Source organism: Macrotis lagotis, chromosome 4, assembly GCF_037893015.1.
Source record: "Macrotis lagotis isolate mMagLag1 chromosome 4, bilby.v1.9.chrom.fasta, whole genome shotgun sequence".
In the NCBI taxonomy this organism is placed as follows: Eukaryota; Metazoa; Chordata; class Mammalia; order Peramelemorphia; family Peramelidae; genus Macrotis; species Macrotis lagotis.
This window is the reverse complement of record NC_133661.1, coordinates 59,527,264-59,550,754: the sequence shown is the minus strand read 5'-3', so window position 1 is coordinate 59,550,754 and position 23,491 is coordinate 59,527,264.

Genomic DNA, 23,491 nt, shown 5'->3' with positions numbered 1-23,491 from the left:
AAAAAATTTCACTGAGGAAGTGGAAGGAGATATACCTTGAAGGATGTATAACCAATACTTGACATTTAAAAACTCTTTATAATTAACAAAACATATTTGCATATATTATTTCATTTGGACAGAATCTATGTGATTTTATTTGAGAACTCATTATGGATAGAATTCATGAAGGCAGAGAAATGGACAAATGGGATCAGCCTGAAAGCAGTCTAATTAAAGGGTATAGTGAACCTGGGGAACAGAGGGGAAATAATGAAAAAAAAAAGGTAGGGTGAGGCTGAAAAGGTAAATTTTGGAAGATCTTAAAAGATAAATGGGGGAGTTAGGGATTGATGTGGCAGGAAATAGGGAGCCAGGGGACATTCTTGAGCAGGAAAGCAACACGAAGAAAGAAAGATCAGAAAGTGAAGGGATTTTAGAGACAAGGAGTCCAGTAAAGACTCTGTGGGAGAAATCAATCATTCAATCCATCAACAAACATTTATTAAGTACATACTATCAGGCACTGAGAATCTAGAAGCAAAATGAAAATGACATTGTCCTCAAGAAATACACACACACACACACACACACACACACACACACACATGTATATGTAAACAAAAATCTATTTATACACATATTCATAAAAATATATACATGCACACAGACATAAACACATATGTGTAATATACACATGTGTGTTATACACATATGTGCTGTGTGTATACATAATACACATATGTAGCATATACATATATTTGTATTTGCACATACACACATGATGAAGATGATGATGATGATATTTGTCCTTAGTTCTCAGAGGGGAAGCAATGCCATGATAAGTACATGAATTAGATTTGAGTGAGGGGGACTGTGCTAAGTCACCAGCCTCACTTTCTCCTCCAGAGTCATTTGGGTCCAGCAGCCAGATAGGAAAGAGGATGATTGGAGGCCTGGATATCAGGCAATTGGGATTAAGTGACTTGCCCAAGGTCACACAGCCAGTACGTGTCAAGTGCCTGAGACTGAATTCAAACTCCCTTCCTCTTAACTCCAAGGCCAGTGCCCTATCCACTCAGTCACCTAGTTGCCCTACATGTATACATCTATAACTTATAAATATATGCACATACATGTAAATAAGTAGGTATGCACACGTGTGTATGTGTATATGCATAGTCATACATATATGCAGAATACAAAATTTATACACAATAGTTTGAGAAATGGATTCTGTCATCTGGGGGATTAGAAAAAGACTGTGTTTAGAAGATGGCTTGATTTCTAAAGAGAATGAGGATATGGATAAGAAGCCTTCCCCACTTCCTCTTAATTCTAGTGCCTCCCCTCTGTTCATTATTTCCCTGTTTATTCTATATATAACTTCCTTTGCATTTATTTGTTTACATGTGGCCCTCTCCATTATATTGCAAACTTCTTGAGAGTAGGGACAGCCTTTTGCTTTTGGAGTGGGGGTCACACATAGTGGATGTTTCATAAAAGTTTATTGACTGACTTGGTTGATTTCTGGGAGAAGATACAAGAAACACTCCAAAAGAGAAATCACCAGGATTTTTGTGATTGACAATATGAGATACTGGATATAGGAGGATTCAAAGTAAGAAAATGGCTCTGAACATATAAATTCTGACCTTGGGTTCTTCTTGAGGATTTACAGCAAAACTGCAGCCCTGAGACCCCCCAAGAATATCTGATCAACACCTCCATTGAGAGATGATTTGATTTCTGGCAGTAAAGTCCATCTTTGAGTTAAATTCTTGGCTCTGTTCACAGAATATACTCAAGTGGGTTAGCTAAAGCTAACAAGTTCTCATAGATTGAGTCACGCATCACCTTCCCCCTTCCCAACCCTTCAGAACACATTAGGAACCTGTGAGCATCCCTTTGTCATACTGACTTCTCCTATACCCAGGGGAATAGCTAACCCTACTGATGGCAGCAAAGAAAGAACTTTATGGTGCCAATGAGAGAGAATAGCTTTTGTCTGCCCAATGGGCACTTCAGCAAGGGCACTATTGATTTGGAATAGTGGGAGAATTATGATTCAGTGGGGGAAAAATGTTTTCCCTGAAGGGCATCTCCAATCTGACTGGCTCCCATGGTTCTTCAGATGCCTAATCTCTCTTCCCAGAATCCTTCATGCCCATCTTAATTCTAAGGTGAAAGGCTATCTTCCCATTTGATTCAGTAAACTGAACACCATACTGTAGCTGACTATACTCAAATGGATGAGGAACAAAAGACTCTCTAGCTTTTTGTTTCTTGCTTATAATTTTGCAAGAGTTTAAGAGAGAGAGAGAGACTACTTTAATATTGTTGGATTTGGAAAGAGTGCCCCAGGTCATTCTCAAGAGATGAAAGGCATTCTTCAGATATCAGATTATGGAAGAAATTGTCCCTGAGCAAATAAACTCTTAAATAAAACAAGCAGCATTAGGAAATGGAGAAAACACTAGACTAAAATCAGACAGCCTTGCTGCCAGGTCCAGTCCTGCTGCTAACTAGCTGTGCAACTCTGGTCAAGCCCCTTAACTTCTCTGGGCTGCAAATTCTTCATCTACAAAATGATAGAGTTGAATTAGATGCTCTCTAAGGACCCTTTCAGATCTAGGAAGATTCCAAGTCTTTTGTCTAACTTGCCCACTATTAGTTAAAATCGTGTGTGTGTGTGACTGCAACTATATTTTTCTACCACAACCATACCCTTTACAATAATCATCTTATTTGATCTTGACAACAACCTAGAAGATAAGTTCTATTATTATCCTGGTATTATAGATGAAGAAATTGAGGCTGAGGTTTTGCCAAATCTGAGGTTACATTTGAATTCAGGTCTTTCAGTCTTCAGAAATGTTATAGGATAACCTGTCTCGATGGCCCAGGGTTGTGGCTAAACCAGAATAGGGAGGTTCTAGGGTAACCTAAAAAAATCAAGTCTCTTTTCTGATACTGGTCAGCATTGTTAGTAAATAGGTCCAGAAATTACAATGCACACCCAAAAATGAATGGGCACTACAATACTGGCACAGGCTAAGGATATTTGTTAGTTTCCATAGGCATTTTCCCCCTGTTATCAACACTAAATAAAATAAACATTTGTCTAACTTGAGGTTTTTGGCTTTCATTGACTCTTCACCATCTGTCTTTCCTTTCTATCCCTCTGTTGTCTATCATTCTCCACTTGCCACCCCCCTTCCCCCCATTCCCACCCCCAGTTTCCTTTTTTTTCCTAAAGTCTCCTTCCACCTCATTCTGTCTACTGTTGCATCACCCTTCAAATTTATTTTCTACCCTTACACTCTACCTGTGTCATTCCTTTGATTGTTCTCCATGAGATGATGGCATATTGATGCTGTGTAGAGCCTTGGAGATCATTTTAATCCAATATTTTCACCAGACAGATATAGAAATTAGAGCCAGGAAGGTAAAGGAATGTTGCCCCTATGACTGAATGATCTCCTCTGTCCCCTATTACTTTCTCACAGTGTTTCTCTCCATGCCTGAAAATTTCATCTTTAGATGCCAAAATCTCTTAGTTAGTCATACAACTGGGTTCAAATTATCAGGCACAAGATAAGGGAAGTGAAGTTAGACATTCATCTACAAAAAGATCTGTTGTTTTCAGTTGACTAAAAACCCAATAAGATTTAATAGTATGATTCAGAAGTTTAAAAAAGTTGATGCAATAGTAGGCTTCATGAAGGGAAGTAGAGTGTCCAGAACAAGGAGAATAATAAAGGGAGGCAGCTAGGTAGCATTGGTAGCTGAAGGAGGGGATGATGCAAAAGGGGTGGGGAAAAAATCTTGGATCTTCTTACTTAGGTAGTGCAGTGATTAGAAGTCTGAGCTGAGACTTAAAAACACTGGAGTTCAAATCCTGTTTCAGTCATTTGCTAGTTCTATGACCTGATCTCTTACCTTTAATTTCCTCATCTGTGAAATGAAGATAATATTAACACCTTACAGGGCTATTGGTAGGATCAAATAAGATAACCTATATGAAGCACTTTGCAAGACATAAAGGCATTTTATAAACCATAGCTCCCAGTAGAGGTACTATGATGGTAATACTCGGCCCTAACAAGACCATATAAGGAGAATGGCACCCAATTATGAGTACATAAATGGAGGGAAAGGAGGGAATTAAAGGTATGTGTGTGTGTGTGTGTGTGTGTGTGTGTGTGTGTGTGAGAGAGAGAGAGAGAGAGAGAGAGAGAGAGAGAGAGAGAGAGAATATCATGTGGAAGATTATTAGCATGGCCCAAAAGCTACAACTAGCAGAAATGTGTATAAATACAATGGCAGATTTAACCTTAAAATCGAAGAAAATTTCCTGATAGGAGCCAAGCAAAAAACAAATGAGCCACTTTGGAATATCCTGAATTCTCCATTGCTGGAGGTCTCCAAGATAGCAGCCATTGGCTGGCTATTAGAAAAGGGATTTCTTGTTGGGTTGGACCAGTGACCCTCTCAAGGACCTCCCAACTCTGAGAGTTTGTAACTGAATAAACATTTTTAGTCCTCAAAAGCTTGTCAATCCTCAAATTAAGGATTGACCTCTGTTAATTTTCATATTGAATTTAAGTACCACAGACTTGTTGGACAAAAGCTGCTAGTCAGTCTTCCCCATGGGATATACAATCTTAACAAAATGAAAATTGAATACAACAACTATCTAATAAACTGAGCTTTGAATATAGTCAGAATCACAGAACTTAACTGAAGGTCACAAACTTAGTGAGGTTTGAATATAATTCATTCCCTCTTGGGAGATAATGGATTTCACTCCAGTCCAATCCCCACCCCCCCTTTTTACAGATAAAGGAAGTGAGATCAGAAATGTTAAATGACTTACCCTAAGTGATTCAAGTAGTGAATTGCAGTACTGAGATTGGAGCCTAGTCCAAATACAGTGCTGTGTCTACTATACCACATTGCTTTCCCAAGTATTTAGGCTATAGAGGGCAATGGAAACCTGGATTACCTAAAATACTAGATGACCTATTGTTGTTAAGAGCTTAAAGCTCTACATTGTTTAGCTTTGAAATACAACTTTGTGGACACACACACACACACACACACACACACACACACACACACACACACACACATCCCTTTCATTCTTTGTCCCCACTCCCTATCTCTAAAAGAGTGGTAGAAAAAAAGAGAAAAGTAAAAAGACACAGGGCTGCCATTGATAATTCACCCAATAAATAACGGATTCACTGAAAGATTTAGGGTCATTCATATACCCGTTTAGCAGATGAAGCAAGGCAAGGTAGGGAAGCGGAAAGCTAACTGCATTTCTTCTGGTCCTGCTGATAGTCTAAATTCCTGCTGGTCCTACACATTCAAAACAGAATGCTTGGATGGCAGCCAAGCATTCAGACTGTGCTTCTCTTTGCAGCTTTCTTTAACAGGAGCTGGTGCCAAAGACAGATGATTCCCAGAAACCCGAGAGTGAGGATCTCCCGATAATGCTGGGGTCTGATTTAGTCCCAGCCTGTGGGCCAGTTGGGTTATTTGGGAAAGGAGGAGGATGAGATGGGGAAATGAGTTCAAATACGTTACCTCTCCACCCCAGGACCTGCCCCCACACAGAGAACTTGACAAATGAGAAATATAGGAACTTAATGGGGGGGGGGGGAAGGGGAAAAGAAAGATTAGCTTCCTCTCCAAACAGTTAGAAAAGTTCTGGAGAAGGCTGGGGGGTTCTCCTTTCATTTGGGTCCCTATTTGGGTTTGAAGCAATAATCATACTTTTCATTTTCCATAACACTATTGCCCTTTCAAAGTGCTTTCATGCTCATTTCCTCATTTTCTTCTTACTGTAACACAATAAGGTATTATTTTTCTTATTTTCATTTGGAAGAAGCAAAAAGCAAAGTAGCTGAAGCGTGGAGTGTGATATGATAGGAAAATATAGAGCTTAAAATTAGTAGCCCCTGTGACCTTGGGCACATTAATTTGACCTCTCCTGACTGCAGTTTCCTCCTCTTAAAAAAACAAAGAGTTGGAGCAGATGGTCGCTAATGTCCTTCCCAGTCTTAACTCCCAAAGACCTATATATCTCAAAGACAGATGATGTGACTTGGTCACACAGTTTCTTAGTAGGAGAGTTAGGATCAGAAGAGTTTTGCTGGTTAGCATAGTGGATAGCACACTGGTCCTAGAATCAGGAAGATTTGGGTTCAAATGTGACCTCAGAAACTTACTAACTGGGGGACCCTGGGCAAATCAATTAAACCTGATTACCTCCCAAAGAAATGATAAATTCAAAAAGAACACGGGACCTGTGTTTCAGAGTTAGATCAGCAGATCCCTTTAGGAGGAAAGGGGGATTTCTCTGGAAGGCTCAACATGCTGTTGCTTATTAATAGCAAATGAATCTCCAGAGATTGGAATGGTCATTTGATAAATGATGCTTGACCTCGGTTTCTTCACCCAGAAAGTGGAAAAGATGCTTTCATTCTAGCTCAAAAATTACCTTTTTTCTTGGCTGACATCTAACTGCTGTGTGACCATGAGCAGGTCCTGCTTGTGTCCCTTACTATCTGAATGACCTTAGGCAAGTAATTTAACATACATGATTCTCAACTTTTCTCTATAAATCTACTAGAGGAAATATCATATACACAAAAAAATAATAACAATTAATTAGCATTTATATGGGCTGAGTTCTTTAGAGTTATTATCTCATTGATTCCCCACAACAATCCTGGAAGAGAGATGGTACTGCTAACCCAATTTTACAGATAAGAAACTGAGGCAAACAGAGAATAGGGTCACACAACTCATAAATATCTGAGGTTGGATTTGAACTCAGGTCATATCCTGACTTGAGATCTGTTGATCTACCCATTCTCCATCCAGCAGCTCCTCTAGAAGGTAGAGAGTAATAAGAATAAAGAAGTCAGGAGAAAGGAGTTCAAAGACCTTAGGTGAATCTCCTGTCTCCCAGACTCAGGGTTGCACCCCTTGATGGGAAGTGATACATCATAGATAATTGGGAAGACAATGACATTACAAGCTGGGTGTACATATGTCTGGTTTCCAAGCCCTTTCACCCATTAGCTGTGTGGTTTTGGTCTCTTGGATTGTATTGGTTGGAGCTAGCAGACACTGTTTTACAACATGGCCCTTATGTAGCATCTGTCTCTCCTCTCAAGTATCTCCTGATCTTCTAAGGAGGTATTTAACTCTCATATAATAGTCCTTTATTTCTTTGTACAAACAGTCAAAATGTTTTTGTTGGAAAAGAAAGGTGAGAGTTGGTACTACACCATGTAGTCAAATGAATTAGTAGACAAGTAAACACTGAAGATAAGAGGTCTCCTGAGTGGCAGGGAGCTGGGCTACTTTGCACAATCAATCATAAACCTAGAAGAAGCAAATGTTTACAAGATCAGATTGAGCAAAGCCAAGAGAAGAGTGCAAAGGATTCTTAAAAGCTTACCTGCCATCTTGGAATGGTGGACTATGCCCATTAGGGCTTCAGATGAAGTGCTAAAACTGCTTGTAGAATTTGTCTGTCACTCTGGAGCCAAACTGAGGTAAGGGATGTGCTAAGAAGACAGATGCCCAAACCTTGATCTTTGTGTTTGATCAAGTGGGAAACATATGGAATAGACTCATGTTTGCATAGGAGTAGAAGTGGGCAGGTAGCAACATGGATACTGTGTGTCTGGAGCCTTGGGCTCCTTCCTGTCTCACCTTACTGCTCATCTGGTCTCGTAATTCTCTAGATATCTCTCTAAGACTCTAGATTACACAGGAATTGTCCTTCTGAATTGATAGAGAAATCCCCTATACTAAGGAAATAACCCAGTCTACTAATAAGAGCTGGCACTTATATAACCCTTTTAAAGTTTACAATGTTCTTCCTATAATCTTCTGTGATCCTCCAAAGCAACCCTGTGGTGTGGGTGCTCTAGAAATGGCTGCATGAGACAAGAACTGGATTCAGAGTCAGAGGACTGTGGACCGTAACCTCTTTGTGGTCAGAGACTGGCAATTGTTTATCTTGCTCTCCCCAATGAAGCCTGGCACTTTACCCTCTTGAGACATTTAAAAAACATGCATTGAATCGGACTCATATCATGTTACATTTTATTTCAAGCTTCTCTGCCCAAAACATAGAAAGCCATTCAATTGAATAATAAAACAAAAACCTCTATAAGTTTCTGTAGGATTGAGGAGAAGGGACAAAGGGAACAAGGCGTTCAGGTCAGAAGTTGCTGGCTCTCTTCCCACCTGGTGAATCAAGTCCCATCTGGCACTCATCTCACTGAGGCAAGAATGTTTACAGGCCTTCAGCCTCCAGGGCCAGGAAGACTGAAAGAGCCCCCTGACTCCTGAGGTGCATCCTGGAAACAGGTGTGGGGGACTCCTGGGAGGGGACTCTTGGTATCTGGTAGGGCTAAGGAGAAGCAGCTGGGCCTCACTGATGACTCAGCCTTCAAGGAGGAATAAGGAAAATTGCTCTTCTTCACTCAAGTACTCTGAAAAGGGAGAAAAAGCATGAGAAGAAGTAAGAAAAAGCTAAAAGAAGAGGAAAAGGAGAGAAATATGGAAGAGATAGTTGGAAGAAGGAAGTTTTGCTTGGGAGAATCTAGGTAATTCTGAATGATTTGCTTTGCTTAATTTTATAGGGCTTGGTTTTTTGTATCCTTTATGCTCACATGAATAGTATGAATTGGGTAAGGCATACCATTATCCTGATTTTGTAGCTATAGAAACTGAAACTTTGTTGATCTGACTTCCCCAGGGTTACATAGCTAGTGAGTGACAGAGCTAGGTCAAACCTAGGCCTTCTGACTCTAGGTTTGGGTACCTTCTCATCACTTTCCTAAAAGAAAGCTCATTGGGGCAGAACAAAAATAGTGAAGTAATAGGAAAGAGCATAACCTAGTTCACCAATATAAACCCTACACAAAGATCTAGAAAATACACTGAATTGATTTCCTATCCAGAAATCTAAGGGAAAAAACACAATGAGTCCCTTTTCCAATCCAGTTTGGCTTGAGGAGATAGAGATCTGAAGATACTGGGGATGAGGATCTAGCCAGAATCGTATTGCTCACGAAGTTTTATCACAACGACTCAAAGAAGATAGACAGAGCGGTGAAGCAGGGCAAGAAGTGGCCCCAGACAAATGGGTTAAATTGTATATGGGGTGAAGGAACAGGTGCCAACTGGCAGCTCTGTTGTTACTCATGATCCAGTTCTGGGTCACATATCCAGGGCAGAGTGAGAAGGGGATCTGAACCTAGGGTTGGCATTCTGAAATGAGGAAAAGTACCACGAGGGAATTCAAAAGAAAACAAAAAGCAATACTGTGTCTCTGTTCTAGCCCTCATCACCATCTGAAAATTATAGGGAGATAAACAAAGCAGGATAAACCAAAAGAGAAACTGCAGTTCTATCGAAGACTCCAAATTGTCTAAGAATGATCCTTCTGCATTGATAGAGGAATTCCCTATACTAATGAAAACACTCGGCACCCTGAAACTGCAGGACTTTCCAACTGGTTGAAAGAAGCTGTCATCTAGAATCCCCAAAATGGTAAGCCCAAGAGTGTTATTCTAACTCAAATCTGGGGCAGGAGTTTGAAGAGTTCAGATCTGAGGGCAATGATCAGACTTTGCCGTAGTTGAAGACCACTTAGGGAGTGCTGAAAGCTTACAAATCCCCAGTCTGAACTGATCCTGGAATAGCATAATACTTGGTACCCATCCCCCATCCCCAGAAACCTTCAGGAAAAACTCAAATAGACTCAAGCTTATCCTCAACATTCCCTTCAGAAATGCACTGAGTCTGGTCATAACAAAAAGTCTGAAATCAGGAAGTAGGTTAGAAGGATGATCACAGAAAACAAGACTCCACCCACAAATAGTTATGATGACAGGGACACTCAAGACGCAATTTCAGAAGAAATTATTGACTCCAAAACAACTATAGTTAAAGAAAAAAACAAAACAAAAGAAACACAAACAACCCCATGGTTGAACATGGAGTTGACTAGAATTCCTCAAAGAGATCAAACAAGAGGATTTTATAAATAAGAATTAAAATTATTTTAAAAAACCAAAAGAGAATGCTAGTGGTCAAAAATGGACAAAGAAAAGAGAACCATGGAAGAAAGAATGGCAAAGAGAATAAATTATTTGAGGAGGGAGGAGTACAAAATATTACTCAAGAAACAAACTCCTATTTTAGGTTGTATTTAAGAAAGTGTGAAATTCATTTAACAGATACCTCCTATGTGCTATGTATTCTTCTTGGTGCTAGGGAAAGCTACAAATATAAATAAGACAAGCAAAATCCCTATGATAGAAATGCCATTCCCTCTCTTTTGGAGTGTTTTTAATAATCATTCAGTCAAAGAGCATTTAATATTCTAGACACTATGATTGTTAATATTCTAGGCACTATGTTGTTCATGTTTTAGTTCATGCTAAGTACAAAGAAAAGTGCAAGGGGAGGTAGGAGTGGAGGAAGACAGGGGAAAAAAATAGTTCCTGCCTTTCTAAAGTAATTGAGAGAGGGCTTCTGCAGTCTATAGAATTAAAGTTGAATTTTGAAGGAAATCAGAAATATTAAGAGGTAAAAGTAAGGGAGCAGAGTTTTCCAATAGTATAAAATCATTGAAGTAGGAGATGGAGTGCTGGGCTTAAAGAACAGTAAATAAATCAGTTTACCTCAATTATGAATTCATGGAATGGTATGAGGTAGAAGAAGACTGGAGAGGTAAGAAGGGGTCTGATTATGACTTATGAATTATGAAGGGCTTTAAATAAAGCATTCTGGCAAGGGCAGCTACCCTGTCCCAATGGTAATAGGAGCATTTGGGGTTCACCGTGGAGCCACAGAATGTTAGATTTAGAAGAGACACATTCATTGGATTCAGAGGTAGAGGTCTTGGAGGTCTTCTCCTGCTCTTCTACTTTTAAGTAGAGTTGGATGATACATTTTTTAAAAAATCTCCAATATACATCCTATATGTTCCTTTACTCCTTTCATTCTCAAGAAGAAAGCAAACTCAGCACCTGACTGCCATATGGCTTGGCCTCTTAAGCCAGGATGTGGAGATGACTCTCTAGCATTACTAAGGATGCATGGGCTCTATCTCTTTGGATATTGGGTTCTATTCTTTGGATCAATTACCTTTGCTGGGCTCCAGAGGTCCCTGGAACTACGTTCCTCAACCCCCTTTCCGATTCTGAGTCTTCATAGGAGTATGATACCTCAATAGCTCGACCAGACCTGTTACTTCCAGTGGTGTTTTCTTCACATAGCTAGAACAGTCAAGATTGAAAAGCTGGCAAAGTTTGATTTGAGTGTCTCCAGTCTCCATGCTCATCACCCAACTTCTATGCCTCACTCTGCCATAAATTCATTTTTATTTGAACCTGCAAAATAAAGTAATTGGATTAAAATTTTCCCTTAAGGTACCTTCCTATTCTCATGGAGAAAGAAATGGAAAACCACTCCTATGTCTTTGCCAAGAAAACTGAAAATGGGGTCATGAAGAGTCAGACATAAGTGAAAATGACTGAATAATAACAACAAATCTTTCTATTCTACTTCTGTTCTCCATCCCCCCATATCCTACTTAGGGAGCTGGTATAGTTCTGCTTACTCTATCAAAACCTGCTCTTAGATCCTCCAGTCACACAAACATGTAAATAATTCTTAGTTCCTCCAGGAGGCCTTTGTACTCCACCAAGGATCAAAGCTTCAAGCAAAATGAATGAAGCTCTAAGGGCAGAACTGGATCTGGTGGGCCATTAAATGCTTCTAGCCTAGTGTAAAACAGTAGCAGTTAGACAACCCCTAGGTATCTGGCCCTGCTCCGAACAAAACTTCTGTAAACTCTGCTGAGGAGTCAAATGGTACCCAAGAGCTGGCTAATGACTGAATTCATTTCATTAGCAGTGAAAATGGATTCTCTCTCACAGGGTGGGATTGTTCTCACCTGAAGACTCAGTGGTTATCCTCCTTTCCAGTACCACCTCTCTTCATGTCTGTTTCTCTCCAGAAGGCATTTAAAATGACTTAGACTCTTGGGTGAGAGGAGGAGTTCCTCACTAAATTCTCTACCATACCTTCCCTTCCACAGATGGAACTAAGGGCCCCCAGGGCACAGATTCAAAGGTAAGAATGTGTTCCCACATTCATGGAGATACATGCAGAAACTCCAGCTGGTGGGGGAGCCGTCAATATGTTTCTCTCCCTAGCGAGAGACAGTAGAAGATATAACAGAGCAGATGAGGTAAGGCCCCATTGAGTGTCATCTTTGGGTAACAGGTACGTGGTCTATTGCACCTGGCTGAGTGGCACTATTCATAAACTACTAATGTAATGTCTAACACCCTCAATTTCAAGTCAATTCTAGGAAAATGAAGGGATCTTAGGCTATAAGTAGCAGCTTTTCCAGGTAAAACTTAACCAAATCAATCTGACATCTCTCTTTCATCTGGAAAAAGAGGAACCTGAATTAAATGGGACCAAGAGAAGTTCATTCCAATTTTTTCCTCCTCCCTCCTTTCCTTTCCACAATCTATATCCTCAAACTCTTTTCTCTCTATCTGAGCCAAAAGAAATAGCTCTATACTAGTTCACACTAAAGTGTGAGGTCAGGCAGTCCCCTTGCAAACTTGCACTGTAAAATCTGGGACAGCCTTAAATTAAATAAATAAAACTTCTAAAAGAGCAAGGGGAAATGTTTACGGTACCTTCCACATCTAGAGTCCCTTACTATGCTTTGTAAGTTAGGGAATGTAGGATCAGCAACCAGAAAGGAGAAAATAGGGTTGAGCAGGCAGAATATTGTTTTTGCATTCATAGGATATAGGTACACATCTCAGTTCTTCTAACCAACCATATTTCTTTAGGCAAATCACCTTCTTTCCACCTCATATGTAAAAAATGAAGAGATTGAAGTAGACAGTGTTCTATGCTCCTTTTCATTTCAAAATCTATGAGTCCAAGGTGGTAATAGATTTGGAAAGGAACAGAGATCCTATAGAAATCAGCAAGAAAGACAATGAATGGGAGAATACAAGACTGAAAAGTATAAGTCCTCAATTCTAGTTCCTGATTCTTTCATCAACCAGATATATAGATGTGGGTCAATTACTTAACCTCTCTGGATCTCAGTTTCCCTGTTTGTAAAATCAAGAAGTTGAAATACAACTATCTCTAAGTTCCCTCTGAGGTCTAATATTCTCTAACTGATACTTCTGGACTCTGCCAACAAGGAAGATTACTATCCTAATATGCTTCAATGTATTTTATCCCAAACCACTTTTAGCAAAGATGAGCAGCGATTGGCCTGAATGATTGAAATTCATTCTGAGGAATGATTTATTGGGCAGTTTTGTTCCAGTTTCTTTATCTTACAGGACCACACATCTGGGGAGGGCAGAGTTTTCTCATTACAACAAGGATATGTTCAGCCAGAATATTTCAGGGAGGGAAATAAATTCAGGGAGAGATGATCAGCAGGAGAAACTGAGAAAGTTTTCTTCAGAAAACCAGTTTCTGGAGTTATCTGAGGAAATTTTTCTTGATTTTGCACTAGACTCATATTTAACTTATAGACTATATTTAACATGTAGACTCCGTATTTAACTGTCATCATTGATCAATGAATGAAAAAGAAGCCTTTATTGCATTTCTAATAGTAGAAGTGTTAGATGCTGGAGATACAACCAAAATAAATATATCCCCTTCCCTCAAGGAGCTTACATTCTTGTAGAATCAACAAACAGGGATGAAGTAATCACAGAAGAAAAATGATTGGGAAGTAGTGTGGGACTCTAGGGGTGTAGATTGCTCCCCCCCACCCACCCAGAAACACTGACAAAATTCATCTGCTAATGATTCCAGAGCTGGAAGTAGAAGGCTGTGAAGGAATGAGTATGGAAAGGAAGAAGTAATCAGTCAGTCAACATTCATAAGCATGAACTATGTCTACCATATCTACCAAGTGCAAGGTATAGTGGTATGTACTGAGGATACAAATGAAATAGGCTCTGTTCTCCAGGGGCTTACATTCTACAGTATACACATATATACAAGTAAGCAAATACTAAGTATTAACAAATTAATATCAAGATGGGGAAAAGATTAGTAAGTGAGGCCACGTGGAAGGGTCTAGTATAAGAAGTGGCAATGAAACTCTGCTATAAAGGAAGCTAGAGGTCCTACAAGGCAGAGGTGAGATAAGAATACAATCAAAAGCAAGAGGTGATAGATGGAATTTGATGCATGAAAATCACCCAATAGGTCAGTTTGATCAGAGCAGAGGAAGGTAAATAATATAAAATAAAGTTGGAAGGGGTGGAATGGGTTCCAGATTAAATGTCTCACTGAAGATACTGAATATTACCCTAGGGAGTCACATTGTCAGAGATTTGGTTTGAGTTTTTTAAATCAATTATAATTGATATAAAACTAGCTATGTGAAAGATGAATTGGAGATGGAAGAGACTGGAGTCAGGGAGATAAATTATTGATAAGCACCTTAACCTTAGTGGTATCCTTATGAGGGGAGAGAAGGAAAGTCAGAATCTACATGACTTGACAATTAATTGAATGGGCAGGAGAGTGAAGAAGAGAGAAAAGTTAGAAAGTGCTCTGTGTTTCTGTACCTGGGTGACTGGAAGAATGATTGTATAACCTCAACAGAAAATGGGAAATTTTTTTCTATTCATTCATTTATTCATTCATTCATTCATTCATTTATTTAAGTTTTTACAAGGCAGTGGGGTTAAGTGACTTGCCCAAGGTCATGAAGCAATTTAATCATTATGTGTCTGAGACTGGATATAAACTCAGGTCCTCCTGACTCCCAGTGCTCTATCCATTGTGCCACCTAGCTGCCCCGAAAACGGGAAATTTTGATAAACATTGAGTATGATTGAATATGAGAGAGAGTATATTTTGAGATTTGGATCCTTGATACAGGGATATATTTTTGTATGTATATGTATATATATATATCAATAATTGAGAGTGTAGAGGTATTCATTGAATGCATAGAGCTAATGAAATCATCAAGTGAGAGAAGACCCAAGTCAGAATTTTGAAGAACATCTACCTTTAATATTGGGGGGGGGGGGGAAATAGAAGGAGAAATAAGGAAAGGAGACTGCAAAATTGATTAGACAGACAGAAGAAAAACCAAAGGGGAGCAGTGTCATACAAATGAAAAGGTACAAAGGGAGACAAATGGTATGATCAACAGTGTCAAAAGAATCAGTTATCAAGAAAGGTAAGGATTAAAACAGAACCATTGAATTTAGTAGTTAAGAAACCATCGATAGCCTTAAAAAGAGTAAAATGGAGCAAACATTGCTATTAGAAGCCAAGGAATGAAAAGTCATTGATTGCAAATACCACTTCTTAGAGAAGAGGGCTATTAAAGACACTAGACACACAGGCTTAATCTTTTAGGGGAACTATGCTCTCCAACAGTTCTCCTAGTCTTCCAGATCAAATCCCCTTTCCTTTTTCCCCTAGCTAATTCCTATGTATACTAATTGCCTAGAAAAAAATAATAATTACTTAACTAAAATTGCAAATGTCTTGGATCTAGAGTACATTCAACCTACAGGATACATTTTGCAATTCTCAGTGAAGTCTAGAAAAGAATTTCTAAAAGAGTACAAGGGCATGAAAATGTATTACTACTTAATATGTGACTTAGGTAAAACCTCTCCATGGTTCTATTTCTTCATTTATAAAATTAGAGGGAAAACTGATCATCTCTAAGGTCTTTCCCAGCTCTAAATTCTATAATCCCTTCCAATCCAATCCAATAAACTGAATAAATGTTTTTGAAGTACTATGTGCTAAGAACAATCCTCACCCTCAAGCAACTTACAATCTAGTAGGGGGGCACACAAACAGAGGGAAAAAGGAGGGGGTGCTAGGAGATATCTGGAGTGGAGGCATCTTGTTCCTTGAAGCTGAGACCAGGCAGAGCAGTTGATGCAAAGTGGAGTGAGCAGTAAGTCTAACTTCTGCTCTCTATAAAGGAAGACATTGGGAGGAGTTTAAATACTCCACTCTCCAGCCCTCCAATCAGAGGGGAGATTAAGATGAGGGAGATGTGTCAGTCAAGGCTTAGATCCTCTATCTATAACCCATGACTATTTATTTCAGAATCATAATTATTCATTCCAGTACTTGGAAATATATTCAGTTCAATTGGAGAAGACTTAGGAAGATGCATCACAACTTGAAATAACTACATAGTATAGTGGATGGAGCACTGGACCTAGAACCAAGAAGTCTTGAATACAAATTCCCTCTCAGATATTTACTATTTTTGTGATCCTGACAAATCACTCAACCCATTGTTGTCTTAGTTTCATCATCTATAAAATGTATATAATAATAGTACCTGCCTCTCCTAGTTCTTATAAGGATACTTTTTTTATAAAGTTTTGCTAAGTGCTTTGTTATCTAAATATTCTAGCTAAACATCTAGATATTCTATTTATGAAATACTGAATCTTCATTATATATAATATAAATATCTAAATTTTCAATATGCCTGCTATATATATATGTATATATATGCACATACACATATATATATATACATATACATATATATATATATTGGATACTATTGTTATTATTGAAATAAAAACATTGTGTACTGGAGAGGGGGAGATTCCAGGAAATCACTACTAGATGGCTTCCTGAAGATATCTCACCTGGGATGCCAGGAGACTTAAAATCCCACCCTGGAAAGCATATACCAATACTGCCTCTGATGGGGGGCATCCCTTATAAAAGGTCCTTAACATTCAATGACATGACAGAAGGCACAGAAGAACCTCTGGTTCAATTTTGAATAGAGAGGGTAGCCTTTCCCTCTCCTGTCTGGTATGATATATAAAGAGCGCTGGAGCTGGTTGAGGCAGCAGATGGGGGTAGAGAGGAGAGTCTTAGCAGGGTTAGAAACTCTGCCAAGTAAAGATTCAAGTAAAGAAGTAGCAGTGATTGAACCCCAGTCACAAGACCGGTAAAAATGTGCAAAAATGAAAGGTAAAAATGCGTTCCCTTTATCCCATAGAGGCAACTTAGGCCCAAACTTTTCCACCCTGATTTCAGTTCTATTTAGTGGTTTTCTAAACAAAGCTGAGAGAAGGAGTAGGTACTGCAGACAGTTGTTAGGACCCTAAATTAAGTGGGAATTGTAAAGAGATAAATTTGAATAGGACTTCTTATAAAAGTTTGCTTTTATACACAGAAAATTCTATTCTGCATGCCCCCTACCATCACATAAATACGTATTCTGTATTATCGAGGCACATGTATATTATGGTAAAGGTTCCAGATCTAGAAACAGCAACAAGCAGGAAGTAGACGATGTCCAAATTCAAGAGCCCCCAATTTTCAAACCTTGCCTAAGGTCCACAGATGCTTTGTTTTTTCCTAACAAGCCTGATGTTAGTAAGGAAGACTTATATCACACTCTTCTTTGTATTCTATGCTCCAGACAAAATGAACTAATCACTGTTTCACAAACATGTCTTTCTTGAGACTCCATACTTTTGATCATTCCAATGCTAAGAATGCAATGTCCCCTGCCCTACAATCTCAGTCTGTTGAAATTTTGCCCAACTTTCAAAATGTACTTCCTTTATCAAGTCTTGCCTGCCCCCACCTTGTCAGAAATAATCTTTATCCCCTGGTTTCCTTGGACTAATTTGGTCTTGCTCTTTAAAACAGAATGAATATGAATAATGGATAATAGTTATGTGAATGTGTGTTCTATCACTTTTGTTGAAGAATAAATATCTTGAGGGCAGGAACTAACTAGGTCTTGTTCACCTTCTCATTCGGCTGTTGATCTTGCCCATCCCAATGCTCAGACAGAGAGCATCAAACAATAAGCAAAGAAATATGCTAAGAATCTACCCTAAGCAAGAATTGAACTTTCAATTAAGTCAAATTTAATCTCATGATGGGGTGGCTAGGTGGCGTAGTGGATAAAGCACCGGCCTTGGAGTCAGGAGTACCTGGGTTCAAATCCGGTCTCAGACACTTAATAATTACCTAGCTGTGTGGCCTTAGGCAAGCCACTTAACCCCATTTGCCTTGCAAAAAAAAAAAAACCTAAAAAAAATTTATCTCATGAAGCATAGAGTGCCTACATAATAAGATACCATAGTCAGTGTTGGGGATATATGTGTGTGTGTGTGTGTGTGTGTGTGTGTGTGTGTGTGTGTCTGTGTGTGTCTGTGTGTGTGTGTGTGTGTAATATAAGTATAATATAAGTATATATATATAACGTATATATATAACGTATATATATAAGTATATATAATGTGTATATATATATATTCAAAATGAAACAAAGTAATTTCAAGAGAAGGAAAGAACCAAGCAGGGAATGGATGGGAAGAAATCTCTACAGAGGCTGGGGAAAGGCATCTCTGGGAGGTGGCCACTGACCTGTACTTTGAAGGAAAATAAGAATTTTATAATAAGAGGAAAGCAGTAAGCTAAAGCATGGAGATGGGAAATAAAGAATCATATTGAGAGTACCACCAGTAGACTCTTTGGACTGCCCTAGAGAGGTGTAATGGTGGGGGGGGGGGGGATATGTGAAATAAAATTGCTAGAAATCAAAACTTTGAAGTCTTTAAACTCTAGGTCAAGGATTGCCTGTTTTATCCTTGAGGCAATGATACAGTAGGAAAATGTTGGATTTGAAATTCAAATTTTAACTCTATCATTTAAGTTATGGGACCTTGGTCAAGTCACTCTACCTCAACTGATTTCCATTAACTCTCAGGTAGAATAAGAGAGTGTCACCAGATGACCTTTATATTTAATATTTTCGAGCCCTAAATCTAGGATGATCCATTTGGAAGCCACTAAATCTTTAAAAAAAAAAAACAAACCTCTTCCTAGAACCCCAGTGAAAACTATAAATAACCAAAACAAGATTGAACTCATGATCCCTTCCACATTCTCTTTGTAATTCACCTCAACTTAGCGTTATTATTAACCCAAAAGTCTAAAGACTGTCTTTTCCAAAATATCTCTTTGAGGTAGATTATAGAACCATACATAGAGACCTTGAAATCATTTAGTCTGAACCCTTGATTTAACAGATAAAGAAACTAAGACAAATAAAAAGTAAACGATTTACTGAAGGTCACATTTGACAAAGTTAGGATCTGAATGCAAAGACTGACTCCAAATTCAACTCTCTTTCTACTATACTGGTATAATAGTAATGGAAAGAAAGGGAGTACATTAAATCAACCAATCAATCAATCAATCACCCTATTTCTACTGGTTACTAATGATGGCAATCCCTGATACTTTCATCAGGTGATAATGCATGTAGCAAATTAAGAGATGTGAGCTAGGTGTGAACATGATCTAGATGTCTCCATTGAAATCATCAAAGGTATTAAACTAATATATGCCCTCTCTCACCCAAGCAGTCTTCAATAGCATTAAAGTATCCTATAGCTCAGAGGAGAGAGCAATTCCAGCTAAGCCCTTAAGAGAGAATAATCAGGGAGGCAGGGAGACAGGAGTTCAATTTCTTCCCCTGCCACTCTCAAACAAAAGAGGACCCAACAAATAATAGTTTCAAATCTCTACCAAGAGTCCATAAAAAAAAACTATGGGCTTTGGGGGATAGCATAAGCACTACATAAAGAGGTGAAAAGGACTTCCAGCAACCAAGAACTATAAGCTACCTCTTTGTAACTTGTAATCTCTTAAATCTAAACCCAATTTTCCCTTGTCTCTGTATGCACCTCTGGGAGAGTGTGTCACAGGATTATTGGGAGATATATCATGCCTACTGTTCTACTGAAACACCTTAGTCATATACCTCTTTATAAAAGCTAATTAAAATCAGACTGATAAATTATTATTAATTGTTAATCATAAAGGGAAACACTGGTGGGGGCAAATGAGGTCTAGCATTAAAACTTCACTTCTGGCTCTACAGGGTTTACCCTAGAACCTAAGAGAATGAAATAAATGCTTTCTAGGGGCCCATCCTCCGTTGATAGCAGGGGTTAGGACAGTGCCTCCATAGCAAGCACAATATTAATAGCATTGAACTATCAATCCTTTCTTATACCCTTGGTCTTGACCTTTGTCAACAGAAGGGCTTCCCTTTGTCTACTATTTCCTCACATACACTCTACACTCTCAACTTCACCAAGGAAAATGTGGACCCTTAATCCATTCAGCTAGCATTTCATGTTTCAATCATCAACATCCTAACAATTTGTCTTCATTAGAAACATATGAAAACAGATGTAGTCATGTCTAAAACAGATCCATACTGTCTGTGAATCCCCTTGACAATTTTGAGGCTCCAAAGAGAGATTTCACATTTCATTTTGTTCTATCCTATCTGGTGCATTTTATGTCCCTCATCCCCCACAATCCCCATCCTCATCTCATCCCAATCTTTATCAAAGGTGTCTGGTTGACTCCGATTTTAAAATTCAGAATGAAGATTTTTTTTCCCCCTTGTTTGCAAGATTTTTTTTTTCAGCAAAAATTGGAAGGAGTCACTTCGCTAACACAGACAGCGAGTCTGCAGGGAATTTCAAGATTGTGCTGTGGAAAGCAAAACATATGCCTGTTTGGGACAAGTTGTACTTCACAAACATTTAGCAGCCAGTCCTGGGGAATACAAATAGAGAAACCATTTGCATAGGGAGTGAAGGCTTCAACTCTTGATCTTATTAAATCCTAATATCTCTGTCCCCACTGCCATCCATCTCCAGAACTCTCACAGACTGTCCATCATATGATATTAGCAAACAATGGAAATGGAGAAAAATCTTCATTTTCCTTCAGAGACTTTAAGAAATTGGTGGGATTTTCTAGAACTTCTAGAAAAGGAGAGGAATGACAAATCCTCCAAGTTAACCAGGATTGATTAGTCTTCAGTAGAGAAAGCAGGCAGATTACCATCAGTGGGACATAAAGGAAAGAACACTAGCTTCTAAGTGACAAAATCCTGTCTTTGCTTATCACATTGAACAAAGTCATTTAACTTCTCTAGGTCTCTGGACCCTCAATGATAAAATGTAATTGTTGGACTAGACCAGGGGCTCTTAACCTTTTTTAATATCTTAGACCCTTCGATAGTGTCTGGTAAAGTTTATAGATCTTTCTCAGCATCATGTTTTTAAATGCACAAAATAAAAGGCATAGATTTAAAGGTAAATAAATGCTTATTGTTATATTAATGATATATCTTATATGCATGTAAATATTAAATTATACTTTTTAAAGTTTCACAGACCCCAGCTTATGAACCCCTTGACCAGAAGACTTCTGAATTCCCTAACTGCTATTTATCTGGGATTCTATAAGTTCTTTCACCAAAGAGGGTATCCTAAAGGGTAGGAGATAATTCTATTGTCACCTTTGGCTTAAGAGGAAAGGAGCAAGGCAAAGCCTAAACAGTCTACCTGGGTATACTATGGCAGGTGGTCATCTAAAATGTTGGACTTGGACTCTGGAAGACCTGGATTCAAATCTCAACCCTCACAGGCCATATCCCTATCAATGAAGAAATCAAACAAGTCACTTAACCCCTGTAAGTCTTAGTCTCTCCATTTACTTGTCTGTTTTGAAGGCAATTGGGCTTAAGTGACTTACCCAGAGTCACACAATTGGAAAGTGTCTGAGACTGAATGTGAACTCAGATCCTTTTGACTTCAGGGCTGGTTCTCTCTCCACTATGGCATCATCTAGGTGTCCCAGTCTCTACACTTGGACTTGTGATTTCATTGTTATAAGGAATTTCAAAGTTAAGGACCTCTCTCTATCCATACAGGTCAACACCTTCTCTATAAATTATATTTGCCGAGAATTCTCTAAAACACTAAAGAATTAAGTGATTTGCTCAGGAATGTGACCTGAAGAATCAGGCATTCCTGGCTTTGGAGCTGGCTCTGTAACCACTGCAGCATGCTGGCTCTCTTCTCCTTCTGTAAGACAGCGATAACGATACCTGTGGTACCCACCACATGGGATTATTATAAGACTCAAATGATATAATATAATTCACTTTACAAATCTTCAAGCACTGTATAAATGTCAGTTCATTGGAATGAAAAGAAGGCTAAAAATTATAAAAGTTCCATAGGTAGATTAACAGCTTTTCCCAAAGCTGAATTTTCACGGTGGGGGAAAAGGAATACTTTAGTACCTACTATAAGTCAGACCCTGGGCTATGTGCTTTACACATCACATTTGATCCTCACAACAAGCTTGAGAGGTAGGTGCTATTATTATCCATATTTTAGCAGCAGAGGTCACTGAGGTAAGCAGAAATTAAATATCTTACCCAAGGTCACTAGTAATTCATATCTTCCTGACTCTAGGCTCAACACTCTATCCAGTATGCCACCTAGTTGCCATACATAGCCTTTTCCAAAGTATTCCCATAAGGCTTGTACATTATAGTGGATTCTCCAAGATGGATTTGGCAGATGCTACAAAACTGGAAGAACTTTAGATAATGAGGAAATGGAAGAAGAAATAGTCTAATAATTAGAGTTATTCAAAAGTAGCCTGGGCTGCTCCAGAAGATAGTGGGTTCCCAATCATTTCAGGTCTTTTTGCAAGGGAGGATAAGTGGATGACTGTATGTTGAACCCATTAGAATGGTGATTCCTTTGGAATCTGGATTAGATCAGATGACCGCAGAGTTCCTTTCCATCTCTGAGATTCTATGATTCAGAGGGGGTAAAAATATCATGGGATTGGTAGCCATGAGACCTGTCTTCTGTTCCCTGAATTACTATTAGCTAGCTGAGAAACACTAAGCAGTTTTCCTTATTAGAAAAGTGATGTAGGGTAGTAGAAAGGACATATTTCTTGGAATCAGAAAGCCTGGGCTTGAGTCCAGTTTCTAATACTTAACCTTGACCTCAGACTGTCTCTTCAAAGAAGTTGGAATATGAACTGGAGGGGAAAGTAGGATGAAGAAGGATAAATGAGGCTGAGGGCAGGGTAGGATGAGAACAGGAAAAAATGGTGGGCTTAGATGTTGATCCAAATGAATCTCAGATCTAGAGTTAGAAGGGCCAACTGCTGTTCATTTTATAGATGAGGAAAGTAAAATCATAGATAAGTGACTTACCTAAAATCATACAAGCAAATATCTTTCAAAATGTCTGAGCTAAAATTCAAAATTAGGTCCATAGTTCTATATTGGTGCCCTGAAGTTCATGGATTTCTCAAGGGGAGAAGTCAATATAGGAGCATGATGAGATACACTTGATAGCAATAGAGAACAAATATAAATATTCTCCTGGTAGAAGACCGAAAGAAAGAAAATCAGGTCTCTGACGTATGTGAGTGTTCCTTCTAGGGCTCTTGCTGGATCTTCTATCCTTTCTCCCCATTTCCTACCACAAATGGCCCCTGAGCCTCTTTACCAGATCCACTTCTCCCATTATTC